Source organism: Pinus tabuliformis, chromosome Q (assembly GCF_031772625.1).
Source record: "Pinus tabuliformis cultivar Carrire ecotype Pingquan chromosome Q, CPIR1, whole genome shotgun sequence".
Lineage (NCBI taxonomy): Eukaryota > Viridiplantae > Streptophyta > Pinopsida > Pinales > Pinaceae > Pinus > Pinus tabuliformis.
Window position 1 is genome coordinate 697,741,110 of NC_142296.1, and position 26,586 is coordinate 697,767,695.

Here is a 26,586-nt window from a genome sequence, read left to right on the forward strand (position 1 = left end):
TTAAAAAGATTTAGATGTGGTAGTCATTAATAATTATAACCAACAATTAAAACATGTGATAATGGTGGTGAAATTAGAAGTTATTTAAATTGTTATATCAATCTAGTATGCTCATAAATCTTACAATTTTTGTGGATGTTAATTTGTAATTATAATTAGCAATTCAATGTATGCAAAATTGAGGTGAAAATAGGCTATTTAAATTAGTGGTTGAGCCTAACTTACTGTTTAAATTACCTATAGGGAGTATGTAAGTATTTGAAAATTCTTGAAGAGCGCATCATCTATCAGACCAATTCTCGAGTTGGTATTGCCAAAGGAGAATTATTTGTCTAAAGAAAGTTGCATCCAATATGTTGATGGCAATGTGATTTAGGATGTGTTCTTAAGGTTGTGTAATGTTGATTTTGGTGAGTTGGAAATGTAGCTTGAATGGGTTGATGTTCCTGATGGATATGACATACATGTATGCGTTCATTTTGCATGACAATGATATTGTGTATGGATGTTTGTGTAGAGACTCTATTTTGTACCTCTAATTTGATTCTAGTAGAGTTTCCTTGTGGTGAACGGTTGTATCCAATATCATAATCTTTTACCTATTACTTTATGAGGTTTTGGATTTCATCCTTATAAATGAAGATTGTATATATTAGAAAAATCAAAAGAAATTTAACTTGCACTATATACTTTTGTAGTTTAAGAGAAGTTAAGTTTATTCATCGAGGGAAGATGTGAGAATATGAAGGTACTGTTATTATGGTCTAGAAGAATGGTTAGATTTTAGTTTTAACTTAATGTATTTCTGATCACATCATAGTTAAGTCTATTAAAAAAATTATGTGGTTAATTCTAAGGAAAATTTTAATTGTAACAAATGTTGGTCATTATCAAGGCTTAATATATGCTTGACCATATCTCCTTTGGACATATAAGTGCCATTTAATAGAGTCGTGATTTACAAGTTCAAATATATTTACAACATGATCTATGATTAGATGTTTAATTCTTGCAATAGTATTTAAATACAATTTATTTTTGTTACAAGAAACACATAGCACTTTGATATGGTTTATGTGTCATATTTACAAGATCAATCAATTACCATGAAATCTAGTGCTTTGTAGCTTGACAAGTGAAGGAAGCTTTCACATACAAGTTGTTCATATCTTTGGAGATGAAGTTTGATGAGCATAGACAGATAAATGTCATTAGTTTGTGTTCTTTCACCAAGAACCACCCAATATTTAGCCAAAGAAGGCATGAAACTATCGGGACATGGCACTCTAGGAATTCCCAGGCAGAAGATGGAGTTGCATACGTTGAAACATCATTTGATCAATGACAATATTCCCATATAACGGTACTTACTACTGGGCCAACTTGAGCTCAAAAGAAAAATCCAAAATTTCTAGGATGAAAAATTTAGGGCCAGAAAAACATAAAGGACCATTAACTGTTACGTGATTGATCCCACCAAATTATATGGGGTCCAAGGATGATGTGACTGCTCCCTCCCTTAATAAAATTGCAAGTACTTTCAATGTTGTGCGTTATGGGTCATTTTTGGATTGTTGTTATGGTAGTTTCAATGTTGTGCCTCACAGGTCTTTTTTGGATTGTTGTTATGGTTGTTAGTTATGTGATGTTCAAAGTATTTTCATTTCTTACTTCTACGGTGAAATATCCTAACATGAAGGATTTCATTCTACATTCATATTCTCCTTTGTCCTAAAAAAATTAGGAATTGTAATAATGCACCTCAGACAAGAAGAATTTGCAATAAGAAAATACATTTAATAACAATAATGCTTGGAGGTTTGAAATAGCAGATATAAATTTGTGGAGGAATGGGATTTTTAATGTTGTGGGGTTGAGGCTTATGGGAGAAGCTGGCATAGTTCAAGGTTGTGTTCCTAAGGCTTCCAAGGCTATCAGAATTACAGATAAGGTTTTCAGTGCTCGCTATGTTTACCTATGCTTCATTCTCATAATTTTGATAAATGTTTATATTTTCATACATGTTAATGCAGGGATGAGCAGGTAACAAAGGCTGTAGTTTGGGTCCTAGGTGACTTGGCTGATACATTGGGTTCAAATTTTATACCGTTGTTGCAACAATATGCCTTTTACAATGACTTTATTGATGAATGCTTGTCATCTGATGATCAAATGATTAAGGAGACTGTAGAATAGGTTCACATGACTGTGCATCGAGATTCTTTGAGTTGATTGTGCCAAATTTTTTTGGAAATGCACGTCGTTGTTTGGTTGAGAGGATCTCGTAATTTGATTCCTACCTCTGCTAAGTTTTCATCGCTTCCATTTCTTGGCAGCAAGATTATGAAATTCTTTCCCAAGTATTTCTTGTTAGTGGACCTCAAAGAGAGCTTCAATTGCATTCATGATTATGAAAGCAACTCTCAATGTTTTTTTTCTATTAACAACTAAAACATCCACCTTGGTTTCTTTATTTGTGCTTACAAAAGCATCAAAGGTTGGTTTGAAATAAGCAATGGCAATGTCAAGATTGCATAACAAGAAAAAATTATCATTACTTCTGCCACTTTTTATGCCACTTTGTAAATGGCCAAAGTGATTAATAATCATTCTTATGTTACATCTAAAAGAAAGAATATTTTGTTTCTTAGGCTCAATGCTGATGCATTAGCCAAGTTGATCAAATATTAGCATCTCCATTTCCACCTTCTCATCTTCCATGTTTTCCCCCTTATTAATTTGATACATTAAATCCTTTATCCATCGTATTTATGTTTAGGATTGCTTCAAATCAAGCATGCATATGCAAAATAAATTTATGTGATGCATTACTAATTTGATTTGAATCATTCTTTCCTTCTCATATAATCTTCTTCTATTTTCTCTCGTGCTTATGTCTATATTCACAGTGCTCTCATGTGAATGTTTGTTGTTTAGTGTTGGCCAATGCTATAGGTATTATTGTGGATGGGATGACTCTGCTATTTTTTGGTTGGAAGTATGTGGATGTATGGATGTTCAATTCATGCATCTTGTTTGACTATTGCATGGAATGATAATCACAATAATTTCATTAATTTACCCTCCTAGTCCGTTTCTAATTAATTCAAATGGAATATAGTATTTATTAGTTTTTCTATTTATTGACCTTTAGGTGGTCAATTTTAATGGTTGACTTTATCTTTTCTGCTTTATCATGGTGAAGGTCCATCCTTTACTTAATAAGAATTTTTTCTTTGTATAGTGGGATTTGTGCAATTTATTCATGCTTAATATAAGCTATTTCAATTCATATGGAATTATTGCCATTGAAAATTTAAGGATAATGCTTGTTGTCACCCACTACAAAATGGATTTTCAGTTGCCCAAAGTGAAAAAGAGAAGTGAAGTATGAAGCCATATTCCAAGCCATAGAAGCTCTCAAAGCTAAATCGGGCACTCTCAATGGGATAGTGCTCAAAATAACATTTCCAACGGTATCTGGAACTCATCAAATGGACATCGGAATCAGAAGATATGTCCTATTAAAGATGGGTGTTTTGTCACCTTTGAAAGGAGGAAAGAATCACATATCAGAGGTCCGGGAGCATATCGAAAATCACAATCGGAGTTTTATGAAAGAAGCAATAGGATAGGGCATAGAAAACTAGCGACCAACGATCACTGATATCGAGCATCGAAGGTTCTAGTGATCCTACATATCGACAATAGCAAATATCAGAGGACGAGGGAACATAGCATATTGGAGGTTCCAGCGACATGGAAATCGACAATCGCACATCAAGGTCGCATCGCATATCAACGGTCCCACAAATCAGAAGCCCTGGCATATTAGAGGTCACACACATTGGAGGTTCGAGAGTGATGTCAACATATCAGCAATCGGGGGTCCATGGCAATCGACGATCAACAATCAACGATCGCGCTCAAAACATCATGGCTTATCGATGCACCAACAGGGTGACAACTCTAAAATATTGTGATATTGTGAGTTGAAATATGTTAGTGTTGAAGCACCGGGAAGAAAGAAAGCCATTGACAAAGGAAATCAGCGAAAAACTAAGGGTGGATGGGCCTTTTCTCTCTCCTCTAGAAGGCCACATGGTGGAATACCATTTGTCCTAATAAATCCATCGTGGCACTGACGTTAGCATGACGTGGTAGAACGACGGACATGTGGCATGCAAATTTAACGTGTCGAGGGGTCATAAGGGGCCAAAATAGGGTGGTACCTGTCACCACTCATAAAGTGACATGTGGCAAAGGATGACATCACATTGGAGATTGGAAATTGGCATTTGCAGGTTGAGGCATGTTATTACATCAAGTTTAAAACCCCGATTGCGATCCGTCGAGAAAGGGGCTCCAATAAGGGCTGACCCACAATCACATAAAGAACTAAAAGAACCAGGGGTTAAGCACGGAGGGCAATCGACAATCGATGATCGTCGGTTGTGGTGCATATCAAAAAGAAACTACTAATTGCGAACCTCTGATTGGGGGGCTCCGATATGGGGGTTGGCTAGCGGTCACATAAAGAGCCGAGGAACCAAGGGGTAAGCACTAAAGGGTTATCGCAATCGGAGATCACAAACATGTTGTGGATCCAATATAAAAAGCCTCACTGGAAATCAGTGATTTTCCAACCTCTAATATTTGGCCAAACACCAGGTCACATCCCCCCCGTTAGATGAGAAGAAATGAAGAAAAGGGCTAAACCAAAGGGGGCCAAAGGAGATCAAGACTAGCTTTTTGTAACGATTTTAAGAGTAAGAGTCCCGATGGAGTGATGTTCCGATAGCATGGTGTGGAGCTTTGAAGGCATATGGGTCGGAAGCTAAGACATTGAATAGAGGTATGGAGCAGGCGCAAATTGATATGGGATAATCCTGTAGAGCCCCCTACAACAAGAAACCCATGACAACAATAGCCCTAGAAATAAATTTTTCTGCTGCACTTGCATGTCTTTGATGAGTAAAGTAAGGTATGGGGACTCAGGTAGACTTAATTCCTCAACGTGAAGCTCTAGTCAGTTGTAAATGTAAAGGACTACCTAGAAAAACTCTGCTTCTGCTTTGTGACTAGCAAACACAGTCGATTGCTACCAACTTGAGAGAGTGGTGAAGCCAGAAAGTTAAGCCAAAAGTGACAGGAACCAGCCGAACAGTAGGAAAGGCACATCAGCGTAGAGACGTGGCCTGATCAAGGGGATTCATAGGAACAATAGAAGGACATTTTCCTCCATCATCATTCAGTTTCCCTTGTTTCTATTTTCAGTCATTTCTATTTATTCTATAGTTTTTATGTATTTTCAAGAAAGGAATCGAATCCTTTAGAATCATTTTGGAAAGTAGAGTTATCACACGCTGAGATAGCTAGATGCTTAGGCTGAGATATTTTTGTAATTAATTTCCAGGCTCTCCCTCTCCTTATAAAATGGATGAAGAAACACTTAATACGGGTTTTGGAATTCTGCACCTGCAGTGGTCCAAATTTTGTGATTCCAGTTTGGTTCTAATTTCCTATTCATGAGGGACTAGGGCGATACACTGCTGAATGTAATGTATTGGTTATTTGGACCCTTCAATTATTAATGAAATTATTCTCGTGATTCTAAGAAGATCAATGTGCAATATGTTTCCTCTTTGTAAATATCATGTCATATGTGTTTTTCTTTCTCTGAAATAATGTAATGAAGCTGCATGTTTCACCCTTTTTCATGATTGTATATTTGTTACTAAGTAGTTACATTACCTTTGTTAACTACATATTTACTTATGTACTTGTAATGTGCACATATTTATTTATGCTTTTGGTGACAAATGTACCCATGAGGTATAGGGCATGAAACCTTGACTAGCGCTCCACTATTTCTACCATTCCACCTATTCAATCTTCCATACCTCTGCTGGAACATCGTTGCTTAGGATTTTGTTTTGTTTACAGCCCTATGCATCGAATTCCATCCTTTCTTTCCTCCTCTTAATGTTACTACAATGCCAATATTAAGACTTCCTGTTGTTGTGTGTCAGCCACCAGAACCAGACATTTCTCTTTGAGGTTGGCCCAATTTACCCCTTGAACATTTGGATCCAGGTATTGGATTGAGTTTACCTTAATGAAGGGCTTTTGAACAAAGCCCCTTTTTAATCTTCTTCTCTTCCACATGACAATTGGAGTGCTGTAGAAACCCCTCACTAATATTCTTCCATGCACTCCTCTATCTAAGATGTCCTAGGCACTTGTCTACAATCAACTCAGAGGCTGTCTCTAGGAAGCTTTCAATATATCCTGAAGCACTTGTGCTACAGGTGCCATTAAAAGAGACAACATATTTTTGGTGCCATTGTTAGGGAACATATTGGAATAATTTTCCCTGGGTATGACAAATTTTTACATTCCCTTTGTTAGGTGAGAAAGAGAAGTGTGGGTTGAAGATATCTCACCTTGGCAACTCCACTATTTCAATCTTATGGTAAACATCTTGGCGAATCCACTGTCCATATCTCTATTTGATCGCCTTGGATTTAAAGCAGCCTCATACTCACTTTGATGCTAAAGCAACCAAAAGCTTTCCCTACCTTTAAAACGGAGATCACTTGCCTAGGGGGTTTTCAAAATGGCCATTCCTACATTCCTGGGCAACCAATTTTCCCCACTGAATTTTTCTTCTATCACTGGTTATCCAAATCATGTCCCTTCATTTCACGAACGGAATACCTATTTTCCTAGATTAAGTGGAAACATAGAGAGAAGGCCGAACCAACACCTTAAGGATTTTCATGAATGCATGGAACAAAAGGGTATTATTTTTGAAGATGTGTGAATGAAATTGTTCATGTACTCTTTAGAAGACGATTTTAGAATTTGGTACAAAATAATACCTTGTGGCAACATATCTTCATTAAAATGTTTTCATATAAAATTCCATCATTATTGCAAAAGATTATATCCAGTGAATGCCTTTTTTGAAGATTGTTGAGCGCATTTTAATGTTGAAAATATTCCTAAGGTTAATGACCCTATTGAAGATGTTTGTGGAGCTCCGCTCCAAGAAAACATCTACTCGCATAAAGAAGAATCACCCAATGATCAATAAAGATAAGAAGGAAACACCATTGAGCTGCAAATAAACCCTCAGAGATCTTATTTAGCCTAATTTGATGTTTCTCCTTCTTATGATGCATATGAATATGATGGAGAGTCGAGTGATGCAAAGCCACAACAATCCCAGTCATGGGAAGCTACACAAGAAGAGGAGGCTCACTAGGAGGTTAATAAAGAGGCTCCAGATTACAATGCACACCCTTCACCTGGAGAACAAGTTCAAGAACCTCCTCCTATTTATGATTCATATTATTCAGAGGAGGATGAGATGGTTACAGATGTTCAAAGGGAGTGGTTTACCAGCAAGTGGGGAGAAAGCTTCCAGCAACAAGCGTTTCTTGAAAAATCTAAGGCTGAGGATCTAAACAGTATTTGTGGTTGCCTTGGCCTAGAAGATATTAGTCAGCAAACTTTATATGAAAATAAGGGAGCTGCAAATTCTTCTGTTTGGTTCTATGACCCTATAGCTGATTACATGAGAAAATTCTTCAGTTAACATCAAAGGTTGTTTTTGGAGTATGCATAAAGCTTTTTATTTGTAATTTTTTTCATGGTGCATGCTTATTTTAATTTTTAAATTTCAGCAACATGGAGGCATTAGGTCCAGCACCCAAATGTTTGCCTGGCTCCATTGGAGGGTTGAACTCACTTAGGTGAATTGAGCCCTGTACATAAGTAGGAGTGTACATAAATAAGCTCACTAGCTAAGCATTTACTTTCTAGTTGGTAGTTTTTATTTTTTTTGCATTTCAGTTTGATAAGGAAAGGACTCCTTATGAAAAAGTTTTCATGGAGATTTTCTAGCTATATAAGTTCATTATAATTTTAACTCCATGCCCAATGGTGAAGGATACTAGTCTGTAGGTTCTTAGCACCTTTCCAGCAAGGCATTATCCCCAGTTGGATCCAATGTTGTCACTCATTGCAAAATGGGTTTTTAGTTGCCCAAAGTGCAAAAGAGAAGTGAAGTATGAAGTCATCTTCCAAGCCATATAAGCTCTCAAATATAAATCATACCCACTTCATGGGATAGTGCTCGGAATAAGCTTTCCAATAGTATATGGAACTGCTCAAATGAACCTCGGAATCAGAAGATGGCCTGTTAAATATGGGGTTTTGTCACCTTTGAAAGGAGGAAAGAATCACATATTGGAGGTCCAGGAGCATATCACAAATCACAATCAGAGTTTTTTGAAAGCAGCAGCAGGGGAGGGTAGAGAAAAATAGTGATCAACGATCACTGATATCAAGGATCAGAGGTTCCAGCGATCCTGCATATCGGCGATTGCAAATATCAAAGGACCAGGCAGCATGGCATATCGAGGTTCCAGTGACATGGCAATCGAAGATCGCACATCAGGGTCGCATTGCATATCGATGATCCCAAAAATTAGAAGCCCTAGCATAATGGAGGTCCCACACATCAGAGGTCTGGGAGTGATATCGAGATATCGATAATCGATTGTCCATGGCAATTTGTTGGAAATACTGAGAGGGGGTGAATCAGTATTTCTTTTCAACTATTATTTTACCAGTTAAAAAATTTATATTCAGAACACAAGATGAAAAACAAGAATAAATTCTTTTATTAATATAATATTTTCAATAAAATAGATACAAATATATATGGTTCCAATCTATTACCAAGCACCAACTTGGAATTTTGTGAGGCTTCAACCTCCAGAGCACCAAATCTATTTTGTCAAGGCACCAACCTTGGACTTAGGAGCACTAACTCCTAGGACACCAATCCTTCTAGTTCTGAGGCACCAACCTCAATGGCTCCAACCCACTGCTGTTAAGGCACCAACCTTGGATATAGGAGCACCAACTCCAAGGACACCAATCCTTCCAACTTCTGAGGCACCAACCCCAAGGGCTACAACCCTCTACTGTCAAGGCATGTTTGATAGTAATCTTCTACTCCCAAAACTCTTCTTTACTGAATTTTGTCTGTTTATAGCTTCATTGTAGTCTCCATGCTACAGCATCAATGGCAACCAGTCTTAATATGAAGAAGTCTTTACAACTCTTCCTACTATCCACACAGAGTTTGCAAAAGTTATCTCATGATGATATCAAATAGCCATCATTATCTCTGATAATGTCTCCACACAGCTTTAGTGAGTCTACTATTAATTGCAGTAAGCTCTGTACAAGAACCAACTCTTTGTTTCAAGCCTTTGTTCTCACTGTCATGGTGTATGCTTCCAACATGACTACTGTGCACTGTTCTTGGTATTGCAATCTCTTACTTCCCATAAATACATTCACATATACTTCAATACTGGTCTGGCTACTGTTCCCTTCAAGTGATATCAAATGAAACTTTATTTATCTTTTCACAAAATTGTTTTTCAGAATACATTATGTACTTGGTTAATTCTTCATAGGTCTGAGTCTTTCACAGGGTAACACGATCAACAGAGTTGCTCATCCTTCAACTGACTCCTGTCCGGCTGGACCTTCGTCTTCCTTCTGTCCTGCTGGACCTTTGGCTTCCTTCTGTCTTGCTGGACCGTCAGCTTCCTTCTTTCTTCCAGTTCGCAACCACCCCTCATAAAGGCAATTCTCTATTTTCTTATACTGATACACTTGACCTTTGGCTTCCCTTTCACTCACTTGAACTTCTGCTTCCTCTGTGCTCGCTCTCGCTTCCCTCCTCTGGTTGCTTTAGCTTCCTCAATGCTCATCCATCTATGCTCGCTTGATTCTTCGGCTTCCCAATCCATGGATTCCTCTCTATTAGAGTGTTCCAATACTCACAGGACACGTAAATTTAGAAGAGAGGCCGAATTACAAAGAAACATTGCATATTAAAAAATATTAGAGAGGCCCCTTTTTTCTTTAATATTTATACAATAGACTTAATCATTATTTATGGAGGATTTCATTGGAGAGGCTTGTACCAACAAGGAGGTCCCACATACCACGTCACTATCTCAATCAAAATCAACATTCCGACAGCGAAAACCCTTATGATTTGCGTGACTTCCCCGATACCGGGACGTGATATTACATAAAGGTATATTTTATGGAGCTATTGGGTCCACGTTCATAAATCGTCGGATCCACACATCAAAGACATCTCTGCACTGCTTTCCGATCTCCGATCTTTGATCAACACTTCACCTCTGTGATTAGCAATTAAATCACGACCGTTGATCTGGTGCTCGATCTGATAGTTTTCACTTAGCTTGATCACCAACTAGTCCGCTCAATATGCACCGATGATCTCCTTCCATCTGATCAACAACTGATGCCTTTTCCTGATCAATCAACTTTCACGACACTTTATGACTGTTGAACTGGATCCATTGATAAGACGATCCAAAACGATTTTGGGTGAGACACAAGCACCAAGAATACCCGCCCGATAAAGTGGTTTTTCTCTCTCCTTGGCTGCTACGTGTTGAATGGTCAATGGAATCAGGTGACTACCCTTCAATACAGCTTACAGCTTTTTGTCTGCCCAAAATACCACTTATGGTTTTGAGAAACCACCTCTTCGCTGATTATCTTCCGTGCTCTTCCACCATGCGATGACCATTGATCTATGAGATCCAATGGATCCTGTGCACTCTCCATCTATTTCCTCCTTAAATAATCTCACTTGCTTTCGATGGATTTTGTGTTAAAACCATAGTTTCTGCCACACTTCGTTTAACACACGACATTATATATCGATTCATTCACTTAATATTGTATTTCCATTGATCCATTTAGTGCGAATACAAAGAAATACCCTCTTAACTATTGAACGCAGATACACAGTGAAATGAGAGTCCACACCAGGCACGAGTCTTGCCCTCTCGGCTCAATGACAACAATAAATTGACCTCTGTCTCAAACCCCCTCTAACACTCAACCTCTCGCTCCCTTGACTTTCTGCTTTTCTCTGGTCTGATATGGCTGCTCTATTAACTCCTCTGATACTCTAATGTTCTTCTTTGGTATATATTACATGCGATACTCCCGATATGGCTCCTCCTCAATCTCCCGCTCTTACACTAACTTAGCTTTCCCGTGGCTTTTGATACCGCTCGAATACCTCTTCTCTGCTTTGATAGCTATGCTTTGATAGCTCCTATGACTTCCAATATTCTCTCCAATGGCTTGACTGTCTTGGCTTTCCTCTGGTTTCTCCTCATTGCTTCTTGCTCCTGTTTCTTCATAGATCTGCTCTACTTTTCCTTGGCTTCATATCATCATTTAGTATCCTAGAATATTTCCATATTGACATACTAATGTTGCTTCATGGATCTGCTCTACTTGGCTTCACATCATTGTTTACTGTTCAGAATATTGCCATATTGACATCAATGACAACCTAGATTAACAATCTCCCCCTTTGTTATTGATGGAAATATTCTTCTTCTCTCCCCCTTTGACATCAATGGCAAAGGAGTGCACAAGGACTCCCCTTGTCAAATTGCTACTCTTCTTCATGAATAGTAGATCTTCATGGGTCTGTTACTCCCCCTGTCATAGTGCTCTTCTTTTTACTCAAGATAGAAGGATTGCTGCAACTAGCACATTATCCCATCTTCATGTCTCAGAACTACTTTATCATGGCTTCAACAATGCTTAGAGATTCTTCACTCCAATGCTTCTACAATAATGATCAAGAATCACAGGCTCCCCCTGACTGTATGCATCATCTCTTTTGGCAGAGTCTTCCCATCAAATGCTAAGATTGTCGAATGTCAGGTCAACAACATGTGTTGTTGGCTGGAGAGTTCAAGGGACTTTCGGATTGTATTCGCTTCCTTCTCCATACTTGTGTAACTTTCTTATTTTGCATGGTTCTATATTGTGTAATAGCCCAAGTTAAGTTACAATCATGTGCCATATGACCAATGTTATGACACTTGAAGCATTCTACATTATTCATGAATAAGAATTTATGATTTTTTCCTGCAAAATTGTTCCTTGGAGATTGTTGGGGACAAAAATATATATCTTTATGATATGGTTGGGGACCATAACATCTATCTTTATGATATTCTTTACAATATTTTTCCATATGACCAAAGCTTGTACAATAATAACAATAACCAAGAAATAAACTTTGGTACCTGGGAGATGGAGATTTCCTTGATGTACTTCTGAAGTATTTCTGTCTTGAGATCCTTTGATGATAACCATTACTTCTAGCATCCTTGACATTATCTACATTTATTCTTGGAGCAGGATTTCTTCCATTGTTGCCTTGATTTTTCTCCTTTCCTTTGCTGGAACTGGGAGCATCACCATTCCTTTCTGGATTCTTCACATCCCTTTTGTTTGAAGCATTATCATTCCTATTTGAGGATTCACCTGCATACCCGAGACCTAATTTATCAAATGGACATCTTTTATGGCTGAGCATGTCATCCAAGGCTTGAGAGCTCTTCAAGTTTTTGTTCATCCCTTCAACCTTTTTCCTGAGGAAGACAATCTCTTCTTCCAATCTTTCACACTCATTGTTATTATTAGCAAGTTGTTTCTTAGTTTCTTCCTTGATATGAGCAGCTTCATTTGCTTCTATTTTAAGGGAGATGATATTTGACTTCATTTTGAAGATTTATTCATTTTCCTTTGCTACACTGCTCTCCATTTCTTCCTTGATCCTTGTAGCTTTACATGTTTTGACCTTGAGAAGTTCGATGTTAGATTTTAATTTGAAGATTTTTTCATCCTTTTCTTTTAGTTGACATATCATGGAGTTTCTCTCCTTTTCTGCTTCATTGACCTGTTCTTCTATGATTTCTAATGCTTCCATTGTCTTCTGAGCTCGTTGTACTAACTTTCTTGCTTCTTGTAGTTGACTTGACAAGGTATCTTCCCGTTTCTTTGATTTATCCAATTAATTTGTCATGGATACGACTTCTTCATGATGCTTTCTTTTGTTTTGATGCAATTCTTTCTTAAGCTTGGCAAGCTCTTCATCCCTTTCTTGTACTTGAAGCTTGACAAGGTCAACTTTCTTCCTTGTTTGGTCTTGGTCACTAGCTAGTGCTTTCTTCTTAAGTTCCTCATTTTCCTTTTTCAAATTGATAATATCTTTCATGGTATCCATAAGTTGAGCAAGGAGATCTTCTACAAAATATTTTTCATTCTCTTCATCTTCTAGATCTTCTTTAGCCTTGATATCATCATTTTCATTTTCAGCTTCTGTGATGGGTTATGGATTTCCTTCTTGATTTCCATCATCTTCTTGACTGATGGTCATGATCAATGCTCCTTTGTCCCATATACCCTTTGCTGATGAACATTTTCCTAAATTGTTCTTTATAGAATCAGGTAGCCCATTCAAGATTGCCTTCATTGCTTTTGCATTGTACTCCTTGGATTCTCCATCCATCATGCTATCAACAATCACTAATTTCCAGATTTAAATGCCTTAAGTCTTTAAGAAATTCCTCATTCTTGCTTCTCATATATTAAAGTTTTCATTGAACCATGGAGCCTTCTCAAATTGATTGTCTTCTATTTCAGTGGTAGAGGGAGACACATCTTTAGAAGGATTGGGGACTTTCTTCCTTGGTTTCGCCATTTGTGTTCTAAAGATCAATCTTCAAGCTGTTAGGCTTGAGTGAAGGTACTAGCTCTGATACCAATTGTTGGAAATACTGAGAGGGGAGGGTGAATCAATATTTCTTTTCAACTGTTATTTTACCAGTTAAAACATTTATATTCAGAACACAAGATGGACAACAATAATAAATGCTTTTATTAATATAATCTTTGTAATAAAATAGCTACAAAGATATATAGTTCCAATCTGTTGCCAAGCACCAACTGGGACTTTTGTGAGGCTCCAACCTCCAGAGCACCAACTCTGTTTTGTCAAGGCACCAACCTTGGACATAGGAGCACCAACTCCCAGGACACCAATCCTTTCAGTTCTGAGGCACCAACCTCAAGGGCTCCAACCCTCTGTTGTCAAGGCACAAACCTTGGATATAGGAGCACCAACACCAAGGACACCAATCATTCCCATTTCTGAGGCACCAAATCCAAGGGCTCCAACCCTCTACTGTCAAGGCATGTTTTATGGTAATGTTCTGCTCCCAAAACTCTTCTTTACTGAATCCTGTCTATTTACAGCTTCACTATAGTCTTCATGCTACATCATTAATGGCAACCAGTCTTCATATGAAGAAGTCTTTACAACTCTTCATACTGTCCACACAAAGTCTACAAAAGTTATCTCATGATGAAATCAAATAGCCATCATGATATCTGATAATGTCTCCACACAGCTTTAGCGAGTCTACTAAGCCTCTGTTGTCACTATCATGGTGTATGCTTCTAGTATGACTACTGCGCACTATTATTGCTATTGCAATCTCTTACTTCCCAAAAATACATTCACATATGCTTCAATACTAGTGTTGGCTACTGTTCCCTTCAAGTGATGTCAAATGAAACTTTATTTATCTTTTCACAAAATTGTTCTTCAGAATGCATTATGTACCTGATTAATTCTTCACAGGTTTGAGTCTTTCACAGGGTAACACGATCAACAGAGTTGCTTTTCCTTCGACTACCTCCTGTCTGGCTGGACCTTTGGCTTCATTCTGTCCTGTTGGACCATCAATTTCCTTCTTTCTTCTAGTCCACAGCCGCCCGTCATAAAGGAAATTCTCTATTTTAATACACTGATATGCCTGACCTTTGGATTCCCTTTCACTCGTTTGAACTTCTGCTTCATCTGTGCTCACTCAACCTTTTGGCTTCCCTCTTCTGATCGCTTTAGCTTCCTCAACGCTCGTCCATCTATGCTCGCTTGATTCTTCAGCTTCCTGGTCCATGGCTTCCTCTGTCTATTCGAGTGTTCCAATACTCACTAGACACGTAAATTCAGAAGAGAGGCCAAATTACAAAGAAACATTGCATATTAAAAAAATATCAGAGAGACCCCTTTTTTTCTTTAATATTTATACAATAGACTCAATCATTATTTATGGAGGATTTCATTGGAGAGGCTTGTACCAACAGGGAGGTCCCACATGCCATGTCACTATCTCAATCGCAATCGACAGTTCGACAGTGACAACCCTTATGATTTGCGTGACTTCCCCGATACCCGGACGCGATATTACATAAAGGTATATTTTATGGAGCTATCGGGTCTGCGTTCATAAATCATTGGGTCCACACATCAAAGACATCTCTGCAGTGCTTTCCAATCTCCGATCTCTGATCAGCCCTTCACCTCTGCGATTAGCAATTAAATCGCGACCGTCGATCTGGTGCTCGATTCGACGGTTTTCGCTTAGCTTGATCGCCAACGAGTCTGCTCGATCTCCATCATTGATCTCCTTTCATCATATCAACAGCTGATGCCTTTTCCCGATCAATTAAATTGCATGACACTTTGTGACCATTGATCTGGATCCGCTTGATCTGACGATCCAAAACGATTTCGGGTGAGACACAAGCACGGATAATACCCGCCCGATAAAGTGATTTTTCTCTCTCCTTAGTTGCTACGTGTTGAACGATTAATGGAGTCGGGTGACTACCCTTCAATACAGCTTATAGTTTTTTGTCCGCCCGAAATACCATTTATGGTATTGAGAAACCACCTCTCTGCTGATTATCCTTCGTGCTCTTCCACCATGCGATGACCATTGATCTATGAGATCCAACAGATCCTGTGCACTCTCCATCTATTTCCTCCTTAACTTAATCTCGCTTACTTTTGATGGACTCTGTGTTAAAACCACAGTTTCTGCCACACTCTGTTTAACACATCACATTCATATATCGATTCATTCACTTAATAGTGGATCACCATCGATCCATTCAGTGGGAATACAAAGAAATACTTGGTTAACTATTGAACGTGGATACACAAAGTAACGAGAGTCCACACCAGGCATGAGTCTTTCCCTCTCAGCTCAATTACAATAATAAATTGATCTCTGTCTCAAATCCCCTATAACACTCAACCTCTCACTCCCTTGACTTTCCACTTTTCTCTGGTTTGATATGGCTCCTTTGTTAACTCCTCTAGTACTCTGCAGTTCTTCTTTGGCATATATTACATGCGATACTCCCAATATGGCTCCTCCTCAATCTCCAACTCTTACATTAACTTGGCTTTCCCGTGCCTTTTGATACCGCTTCAATACCTCTTCTCTGCTTTGATAGCTCTGCTCTGATAGCTCCTATGACTTCCGATATTCTCTCCAATGGCTTGACTGTCTTGGCTTTCCTCTGGTTTCTCCTCATGGCTTCTTGCTCTTGTTTCTTCACCGATTTGCTCTACTTCTCCTTGGCTTCATATCATCATTTAGTATCCTATAATATTCCCATATTGACATACTCTTGTTGCTTCATGGATCTGCTCTACTTGGCTTCACATCATTGTTTACTGTCTAGAATATTGCCATATTGACATCAATGACAACCTAGATTAACACAATCGATGATTAGTGATCATGCTCATAACATTATGGCTTATCGGCACACCAATGGGGTGACAACTCTAAAATATTGTGATATCGCGAGTTGAAATATGTTTGTGTTGAAGCATTAGGAGGGTCGAAAGTGATTTATAAAGAAAATCAGTGAAAAAACAAGGGTGGATGGACCTTTTTTCTCTCTTCTAGAAGGTCACATGGCAGAATACCATTGGTCCTAATAAATCCATGGTGATGCTGACATAAGCATGACGTGGCAGTGTGATGAACACGTGGCATGCAGATTCAACGTGTCGAGGGGTGATAAGGGACCAAAATAGGGTGACACGTTTCACCACTCACATGGTGACATGTGGCAGAGGATGACATCATATCGGAGATCGCAAATCAGCATTCACAAGTTGAGGCATGTTATTACATCAAGGTTAAAACCCCGATTGCGCTCTGTCGAGAAAGGGGCTCTGATAGGGGCTAGGCCAGAGTCACATAAAGAGCTAAAAGAACCAGGGGCTAAGCACAAAGGATGATCGACGATTGGAAATCAATGGTTGTGGTGTGCATCAAAAAGTAATCACCAATTGTGAACCTCTGATTGGGGGGCTCTGATAAGGGGGTTGGCCCGTGGTCACATAAAGAGCCAAGGAACCAAGGGGTAAGCACTAAAGGGTTATTGCAATCGGAGATCACAAACATGTTGCGGCTCCAATATAAAAAGCTTGACTGAAAATCACTGATTTTTTGACCTCTGATATTTGGCCAAGCACCAGGTCACAACCCCCCGATCAGATGAGAAGAAAGGCAGAAAGGGGCTAAACCAAAGGGGGCCAAAGGATATCAGGACTCGCTGTCTATAACGCTTTTAAGAGTAAGTTTCCCAATGCGGTGATGTTCTGATAGCATGGTATAGAGCTTCGAAGGCATATGGGTCAGAAGCTGAGAAATTGAATAGAGGTATGGAGCAGGTGCAAATTGATATGGGCTAATCCTGTAGAGGCCCCTGCAACAAGAAACCTAGGAAAACAATGGCCTCAGAAATAAATTCTGTTGCGCTTACATGTCTTCAATGATTAAACGAAGGTATGGGGACTCAGGAAGAGTTAATGCCTTAGCGTGAAGCTCCACTCAGTTGTAAATGTAATGGATTGCCCAGAAAAGCTCAGCGTCTAGTCTGTGACAAGAAAACACAGTCGATCGCTACCAACTTGAGAGAGTGGTGAAACCAGATAGTTAAGGTGAAAGCGATAGGAACCGACCGAGCAACATGAAAGGCACATCAGCGTAGAGATATGGCTTGATCAAGGGGCTTCACAAGAACAACAGAAGGACATTTTTCTCCATCATCATTCAGTTTCCCTTGTTTCTGTCATTTTTGTTTATTCTATAGTTTTTATGTATTTTCAAGAAAGGAATCGAATCCTTTAGAATCATTTTGGGAAGCAGAGCTATCACACACCGAGACAGCTAGTCAATTAGAGAGTTGGATGCTCAGGTTGAGATATTTTTGTAATTAATTTCCAAGCTCTCCCTCTCCTTATAAAAGGGAGGAAGAAACACTTAATACAGGTTCCAGAATTCTACACCTGCAGTGGTCCAAATTATGTGATTCCACTTTGGTTCTAATTGCATGTTCATGAGGGAGTAGAGAAATACACTATTGAATGTAATGGACTGGTTATTTGGACCCTTCAAGTATTAATGAAACTATTCTGGTGATTCCAAGTAGATCAATGTGCAGTATATTTCCTCTTTGTAAATCTCATTTCATATGTGTTTTTCTTTCTTTGAAATAATGTAATGAAGCTGCATGTTTCACCCTTATTCATGATTGTATATTTGTTACTAAGTAGTTACAGTACCTATGTTAGGTACATATTTACTTATGTACCTGTAACGTGCACATATTTACTTATTCTTTTCATGAAAAATGTACCCATGAGGTATAGGGTAAGAAAACTTGACTAGCGCTCCACTGTTTCTACGATTCCACCTCTTCAATATTCCATACCTCTACCGGAACATTGTTGCTAAGGATTCTATTTTGTTTACAACCCTATGCATTGAATTCCCTCCTTTCTTTCCTCCTCTTCATGTTACTATAATACCAATATTAAGACTTCTTGTTATTGTGTGTCGGCCACTAGAAACAAACATTTCTCTTTGAGGTTGGCCTGATTTACCCCCTGAACATTTGGATCCATGTATTGGATTGGGTTTACCTTAATGAAGGGCTATTGAATCAAGCCTCTTTTTTATCTTCTTCTCTTCGATGTGATAATTGGAGTGCTGTAGAAACCCCTCACTGATATTCTTCCATGCACTTCTCTATCTAATATGTCCTAGGCACTGGTCTACAATCAGCCTAGAGGCTGTCTCTAGGAATCTTTCTATATCTCCTAAAGCAGTTACGGTACAAGTGCCATTAAAAGCGACAACAATGCTTTTGCTGCAAAATATATATCTATGCATTCACTTTAACTTACTCTCTGATATTTTTTTAATCCATGTAAAAGGTATGCAAAGATTCATGAATTTAGGCCCTTTTAGTATTTAAGAGTGTGCATTTTAAAGGAATCTAGTTGAGGTATCTTAATTTTAAGTTGTAAAGTAACTATGAGCTTTTCGATTCTAATTTTACTTTGAGAGTAAAAGAAAAGGATGAGTAAAAGAAAAGGATGAATTCCAGAAGTGAAACAAGTCCTTGAAGGAAAAAATGAATTTTCGATGTGATAGCTGAAATCCTAAAAGATCAGTGCACATTGCAGAGATGGATCTCCCTATGATGGAGCCGTGAAGAATCATATCAAGGGATTCTTACTACAAACTCTTTCTTCACCTATTCTAGATGCTCGATATAATCCATCACAGGTTATAGAAAACATTGTTGGCATTAAGTTACCTGAAGGGAAGTGGCCAAATCTCATTAAGACATTATTACTCAACATGGGTGGCCCAAAAATGGAACCACCCATGCATCCCAAACATGCCACTCTAAAAACTCTTGGATATCTTTGTGAGGAGGTTGTTGCAGATAGTCTTGCCCAAGATCAGGTGAATTCCATCCTTACAGTTGTTGTGCATGGAATGAATTCATCTGAGATTAACAATGAGGTTAGGCTTGCTGCTACTCGAGCATTGTATAATTTTTTGAATTTTACTTAGATGAATTTTGATAATGATATAGAGAGGGATTGTATTATGAGAGTAGTGTGTGAAGCAACCTTGTCCCCAAAAGTAAGGATTCAACAAGTTGCTTTTGAATTCCTGGTGTTGATATCTTCTACACATTATGAGAAGCTTGTCCCTTACATGCAAGACATATTTTCTATTACAACAAAGGCTATCAAAACAGATGAAGAGATGGTTTCTCTTCAAGCTATCGAGTTTTGGAGTTCTATATGTGACGAAGAAATTGATATACTAGAGGAATATGCAGGAGACTTAAGTGGTGATTCAGATGTGCCTTTCTTTTATTTTACTAAGCAAGCACTTCTTGCTATTCTAACAATGTTATTGGATACATTATTGAAACACGAAGAGGATTAAGATCAGGATGAGGTGACATGGAATATCTCTATGGATGGAGGAAATTGCTTTTGTCTTGTTGCAAGAACTGTGGGAGATGACGTTGTCCCCCTTGTTATGCCATTTGTAGAAGAAAACATATCAAAGCTAGATTGGAGATGTCAAGAGGAAACTACTTATCACCTGATAAGCTTACTCATATTGTCAATGTTTCTCTCAAATTTATTCTAAATGCAATGAAGGATAAGAATAATCATGTTAAGGAAACAACTGTATGGACCCTTTGGAGAGTATTTGAAGTTTTCCACAATTCAACAATGGAGATGCTCTACTTTTTAAGTATAGAACCTATTATGGAGAACTACTAACAAGACATGAAAGGGAATGGGAACATAATAAGAAAAAAGTCTCCTAGTCACATCTCATCACATAGGTTGGAAGGTACCTTGTGAAGCATGGAATTACATTTGAGTGGTGAGCTTTGCTTGCTCAAGATCAAAATTCAAATTAAAAGAATGAAAAAATCATTAATTTTGATTTTCTACTATTTCCTATGTTGTCATAAGCTCTAATTAAAAGAGTGAAATAATCATTATTTTTGATCTACTAGTCTTTCCTATGCTACTGCCTTACGACATTTCCTTTGTAACATGTGGTGCAATTGCTAGTTACATTAAATCATAGTATAAGTATAATAGATTGGTGTATGAATTGTATTATATTATAATGCAGTATTTTTATTATTGAATAGTATTAGTATAGTTTTAGTTAGGATTATATTATAGAACATAAGAATACTTAGGAGATAAATATTAGCACATTAGTATCTAACATAATATTAGTGTTAGAGTAATATTAACACATACTTAGCATAGTTCTACATTAGGATTAACAACTAGCATTAACTTGATGTAGTAACATATATGTTAGCATATTAGGATTAGGTAAGAATGACGCTTAGATTAACATGGATTAACCTTATACTAACCTTAGGAACATGTAACTAGAGACCCAATAGAACTAGTCAAGACCACCAACTTCAACGGAAAAATTGTCTAATTGGGGCCCTGACCGGGTGGTCTCCCCTAATGTTGATGAGGTCATTTTTTCCCATCAACAGGTACTAAAATTTGTATGTGTTCCAAAACTAAAAAAAACACCTTCCAAAAATTGGAAGTGAACTTGGCATCCCAATCTCAGATGATTGTCTTAGACATGCCATGTAATCTGAATATTTATTTCATGAATATATGAGCTATATCAATGACTTTATGGGTATATTTGATAGCTATGAAGTGAGATGTATTATTCAAATTGTCCATTACCACCATAATGGCATCATGTTGTTTGGTCTTTTTCGGTAATCCTATAATGAAGTCCATGAATATGAATTCCCAATTCCACTCTAGAATTGGGATTGGTTGTAGCAATCCTATTAGGTGCCTGCATTCTACTTTGACTTGTTAGCATTCCAGGCACTAACATTGTATTCAAAAACTTATTTCTTCAATCCTGGCCAATAATGCATTTTATTTATGGTTGTTATCATTTTTTAATAACCAATATTACCTGAGTAAGGTATCTTATGAAACTTATCCATGGTGAGTTTCCTTAAGTTAGCTACATAAGGAGCATGCCCTCTGTCTTTGAACAACAACATACTATCATCAGTGAGCTTGTAGCTCTTTCTCATTGATCGCTTTGGCTGCTTTTGAAAACATTCCTTCACATGTTGGTAATTCTCATAATGTAGAAATGCTTCTTTGATCCTTTCATTGACATCAATCTCAGAAGTTCTGATGGCCACAAAGTGGGTCACTTGTAAATTTCTACTAAGTTCCTTTGCTACCTTGTTTACCTTGTCTTTAATGTTCTTTATCTCAAAGTCAAATTCCCTAATCAAAGCAAACCATATGTCTTGTCTATAATTTAACTTGGGTTGGTCAAACAAGTATCTCAACCCTCCATGGTTTGACATCAACAAAAACTTTCTCCCAAGCAAATAGTGCCTCCACATTTTTAATGCATGCACTATTGATGCCACCTCCAAGTCATGAGTGACATACTTCTTCTCATGTTCATTTAATTTCCTTGAATAATAACAAATCACATCCTTATTGCATTGGGACTCCACCTAGTCCTTCCTTACAAGCATTTGTATAAACTAGAAAGTCCTATGGATATGCTATTCTCAAAATAGGTGCATATGTGAGTAATTTCTTAAGCTTCTAAAAAATAACTACACACTATAATGTCTATTGAAATTTGACTTCTTTACTTTGTAAGGTTGTCATTGGATTCCAAATATTTGAAAATTTTCAAATGAATTGTTGGTAATATCTAGGGAAAAATTTAGGGGCTAGTATTCACAAATGGGCTAATTTTCCATGATTTTTGCAAAAAAGGGATTTGCCAATTTCCATTTTTTCTAAAAGTATTTTTCTCAAATTTTATAATATAAATCTATTTTACCATAAAAATTATCAAAATTTCATAGAGACTAATATAAAATATTAGAAACTTGTATATTTTTACACAAATATCACCAAACAATTTATAATTTACATTTTGGGGACTAGTAAGTTTCCCCAAGGGTTCTAAACTTTAAGATAAATTCCATCCTTAAAATTTTCTTTGGTAATATCCAGTCAATCTCATGAAGAATTTAACCTTTGTGATATTTTCAGGAGTGGGCCACTCTGTTATGGCCATGATCTTTTCAGGGTACACAACCACTTCTTCTTTTGAAATGACATGCTTTAAGTATTTAACTTGTGTTTGGAAGAACTCACATTTGTTCAGTTTGGCATACAAGTTATGCTCCATCAAAAATTGCAACATTGATTTCATATGATCTTCATGTTATTCTATTGTTTTCAAGTAATCTAGGATGTCATCCACAAAAACCAATATTTTTTTTTCCAAATATGGTCAAGAGGCGTTCTTAATCAGACACATAAATGTTGTTGGTGTATTTGTGAGTCGAAATGGTACCACCACAAACTTGTAGTGTCCATATATCATCCTAAAGGTTGTCTTGTGGATGTCTTCATCCTTAATTTGGACCTAATGATAACCAGATATTAAATCTATTTTAGAAAAGACCGTAACCCCTCTCACCTGATTAAACAAGTCATCGATTTTGGGCAACATGTACTTGTTCTTCATTGTAGATTTATCTAGCTACAGAAAATCAATGCACAGTCGCAACATGCCATCCTTCTTCTTTACAAATAGCATTGGGTCTCCCTAGGGTGAAACATTGGGTCTAATGTACACCTTATCTAGCATTTCTTTTAATTGCATCTTCAACTCCATTAGTTATAACATACTTATATGATATGGAGTTTTTGAGGTTGGCACTACCCCAGGAATCAACTCAATGGAAAAGTTGATGTCTCTCTTGGGTGGAAATATTATTATTTCTTCAAAAATACATCATTGAATTATTTTAACACTAGGTGAGTTTCCATTTCGGCCTCATTGCTTCTGAATCGTGGGTCACTTAGACAACATACAAGTCACACCCTTTTTTGTTGCATATTTTCACTTGCAGTGTTGAAATTTGCTTGACCGTGACATGCTTTTTTATCCATTGCAATGTCACTTCCTTTCCCTCATCACTAATGCACTCCAATGAATTGTTGTAGTAGTCAATTTTGGTTTTATGGTCAGCTATCCAATCCATGTTGATTAGAATGTCATATGAGTCGAACAGTAAAATGTTAAGAGCGATTGAAGTAGACATGTCTCTTATCGTCATGGGGGTTGATTCCACCACGTTTTCCAACCGTCTTTTGGTTCCTGTGGCCAACTGAACCAACCCAAATTTCTCATGGGTTTTATTTTGCAAAGAAAATTTCTCCACAACCTTTAGGAGGATATAACTAAAATTAAAACCCGTGACAATTAAAATTGAAATAGGTTGGTTAACGACCATACAATCCATCCTGATTACTAAAGCTTGATGCTTTACCTACCTATTGTTCAATGTGGCATAAATTCATGGTATAATTTGGTCCACTTCGTTCACTGTTGTTACCTCTTGTTGTTGCCATTCTATTTTTGCTAAAGATATGTTGACAGTGTTGGACCCGCCAACATTCAAAGGATCTCGCCGACATGAAGTCCCACCAATGGGTCATAATTTTATGCCTTGACTATTATGATAACTTTCGCTGAGAGAAAGTATGTGATCATATGGAGAGTCAAGTGTGATACATGAAGGTTCCAACACATGAAGGGAAAAGGAAGTGTGCTCCTTGGAAGCCTATATTAGTATGCAGCTTGGAAGGAACACACAAGCAAAATCACATCACAACCTAAGATGCGGAATAGTCAACAAGTTAAAGTGATGAGTTAATACAACAACACACATTCAACAAGATGCATACAAATGCAAATGAAATAGTTCATAATCATATGCATTAGTTAAATAACATACATTGGAAATACAACAAGAATAGTCCTACTATATTCACAACATATGCATGAAAGTGTGTTGGCCCTGATTTTATTATTATAAGTGAAAATTCCTTTCATACATACACCATTGAAAACCACTAGCCCCTATAGTGGAACATTACAATCAAGAACACTAGGTCCTCCAAAGAAGTATACTCGATCTACGCTAAGGAGAATCCAAGACTCTTCACAATACTCCTAAGCTCTTCCTAAGCCTAATCCTAGCCAAAACCTTAGCTCCCAAAATCCGTTTACATGAGTTATGAGGTTATATTTATAACAAGAGGGGGTTGACTCTTCAACTCCCCTTTGTGACCTTTGGAATACCCTCATGACTCTTAAAATTCTTTACAAAATGAATCATTATATTACATCATGACTCTCAATATTCCTATATTGTCACTTGGAATTCACTTACAACACAATTACAAATAATATTACAATTTACATTCATACCCATATAGGACAAAATAGGGTAGAGAAAACTTGACAGCCTAACAAGACAAGGGACTATGATGGTTGATGTTGGGAACACTCTAGCTTGACAAATCCCACTTGATTCTTCTTGGTCACTTATCGATGCCAAGAATGGTACTGTTAGCCTCCTGTTGCAACAGGTTTCATATTTGATTATTGACAGTGGAAGTACCAAAAATGTTCATCTTTTCTATTGCTGCAAAGGTTCCATTTTTGAAAGTTTTCTCAGTTAAGGCAAAGCCAAACAGCCTAAGCTTGGTTTCCCTAGGTTTAAATTTTTGCTTTAGAAAATAGAGAATGTATCTGGCCAAACAGTTTAAGCTTGGCAGATGTGCAGATAGATAGAGAATCTTGGGGACTCAACAGTTTAACCTGAGCCCCTGGCAGATATAATGGTAGTTTTTAGATAGGAAGGCAGTTCAAAAGAAAAAGGAAATCAGGGTTTGCAAGCCTAAGTGCACCCTTCCTGAAGTAACAAAAAATGCTAGGTATTGTGAAAGGGTAGGTAGCTTGGGGTTGTAGAAATAAGGTCATCTTCAGCTCTGCCCTTACAAAGCAGACTCATCTCATCAGTGGCAAAGGTAGCAAGGCAGTGGTTCAATGGCAGAAATTTGGAAGCATGTCTAACTTCCCTCAGTCCTTTCAAAAGGTTTCTTACTAATATCCCCTTGAAGGCCTTAGGATCTGCCTAAACAGTCCTTCTTACATTTCTCCCTTAAGCAAGTCATCTCAAGTTGTGACCTTCTTCTTTGAAGAGAAGCCACATTTCTTGTGTAAAATAATTTCGCATTCTCATTTGCTTTTAAATCTAAGTTTACTCCTTAAACTTGGATTGTCATTCCTGTTTTTGCATATCCCTTTCATACTGACTTCTATCATTATTTACATAGCTCCCTAAATGTTCCCCTTCCCCTACTATTATAACAATTTCATGAAAAAAAAACTCAAAAAATATATTAAATATTCCCCCTCCCTTTTTTAGCATTATAGCTAAATATTATGGTCATGGGAGACATTAGCTCATCTGGGGCTATAGTCAACCCTTTTGCGTTATTTCCCCGAGATTAGTCTAACCTCTGGTTAGGACTAAGAGCCCATGCTTAAAAAACCCCACTTTGGTAATGTTTCCCCCCCCCCCGCCGTGTAGATAAATCAATTATAATAACGCGCGGGCCCCTTTCATAACCCTCCGCTGTGTCAAATTCCCCGCCAGCCGTTGATCTCCTATTGCGCTCTATCCAACGGTGGGCGGGTGATATAAGCCGCCAACACGCCGGAGCTTTAGCGTCCGGGAGTTCGGCGGTTTTGCCGTCGTACTCCCACCACGCGTCGAGCTCTGGGGTGTGGCGGAGCCCCTCCTCCCAAAACTGCTCACGTCCATAAGCGGTGCGCCCAGAAACCGCTTACCGTCCTCCCTTGCGTGACGTCAGCGCCACGTCTTATCTGCTGACGTCACCTTCTGCGTTCCGGTGCCCTGACACGTTGTTGCCACATCAACCTTTTGTACCTGCGCCTTGCCTCCGTGGCACTGCCACGTCACTACCATCGTGTCTCTGCTATCGTACTGCCACGTCACCCATCCGTACATAATGACGTCATG

The 26,586-nt window shown here is 37.9% G+C and overlaps 1 pseudogene; it reads left to right on the plus strand.

Annotated features, from left to right (window-relative positions):
• LOC149221459 (importin subunit beta-1 pseudogene) overlaps nucleotides 1-20,413 on the plus strand; it is a 112,003-nt pseudogene extending 91,590 nt beyond the window's left edge.
• Nucleotides 20,414-26,586: the final 6,173 nt, after the last annotated feature.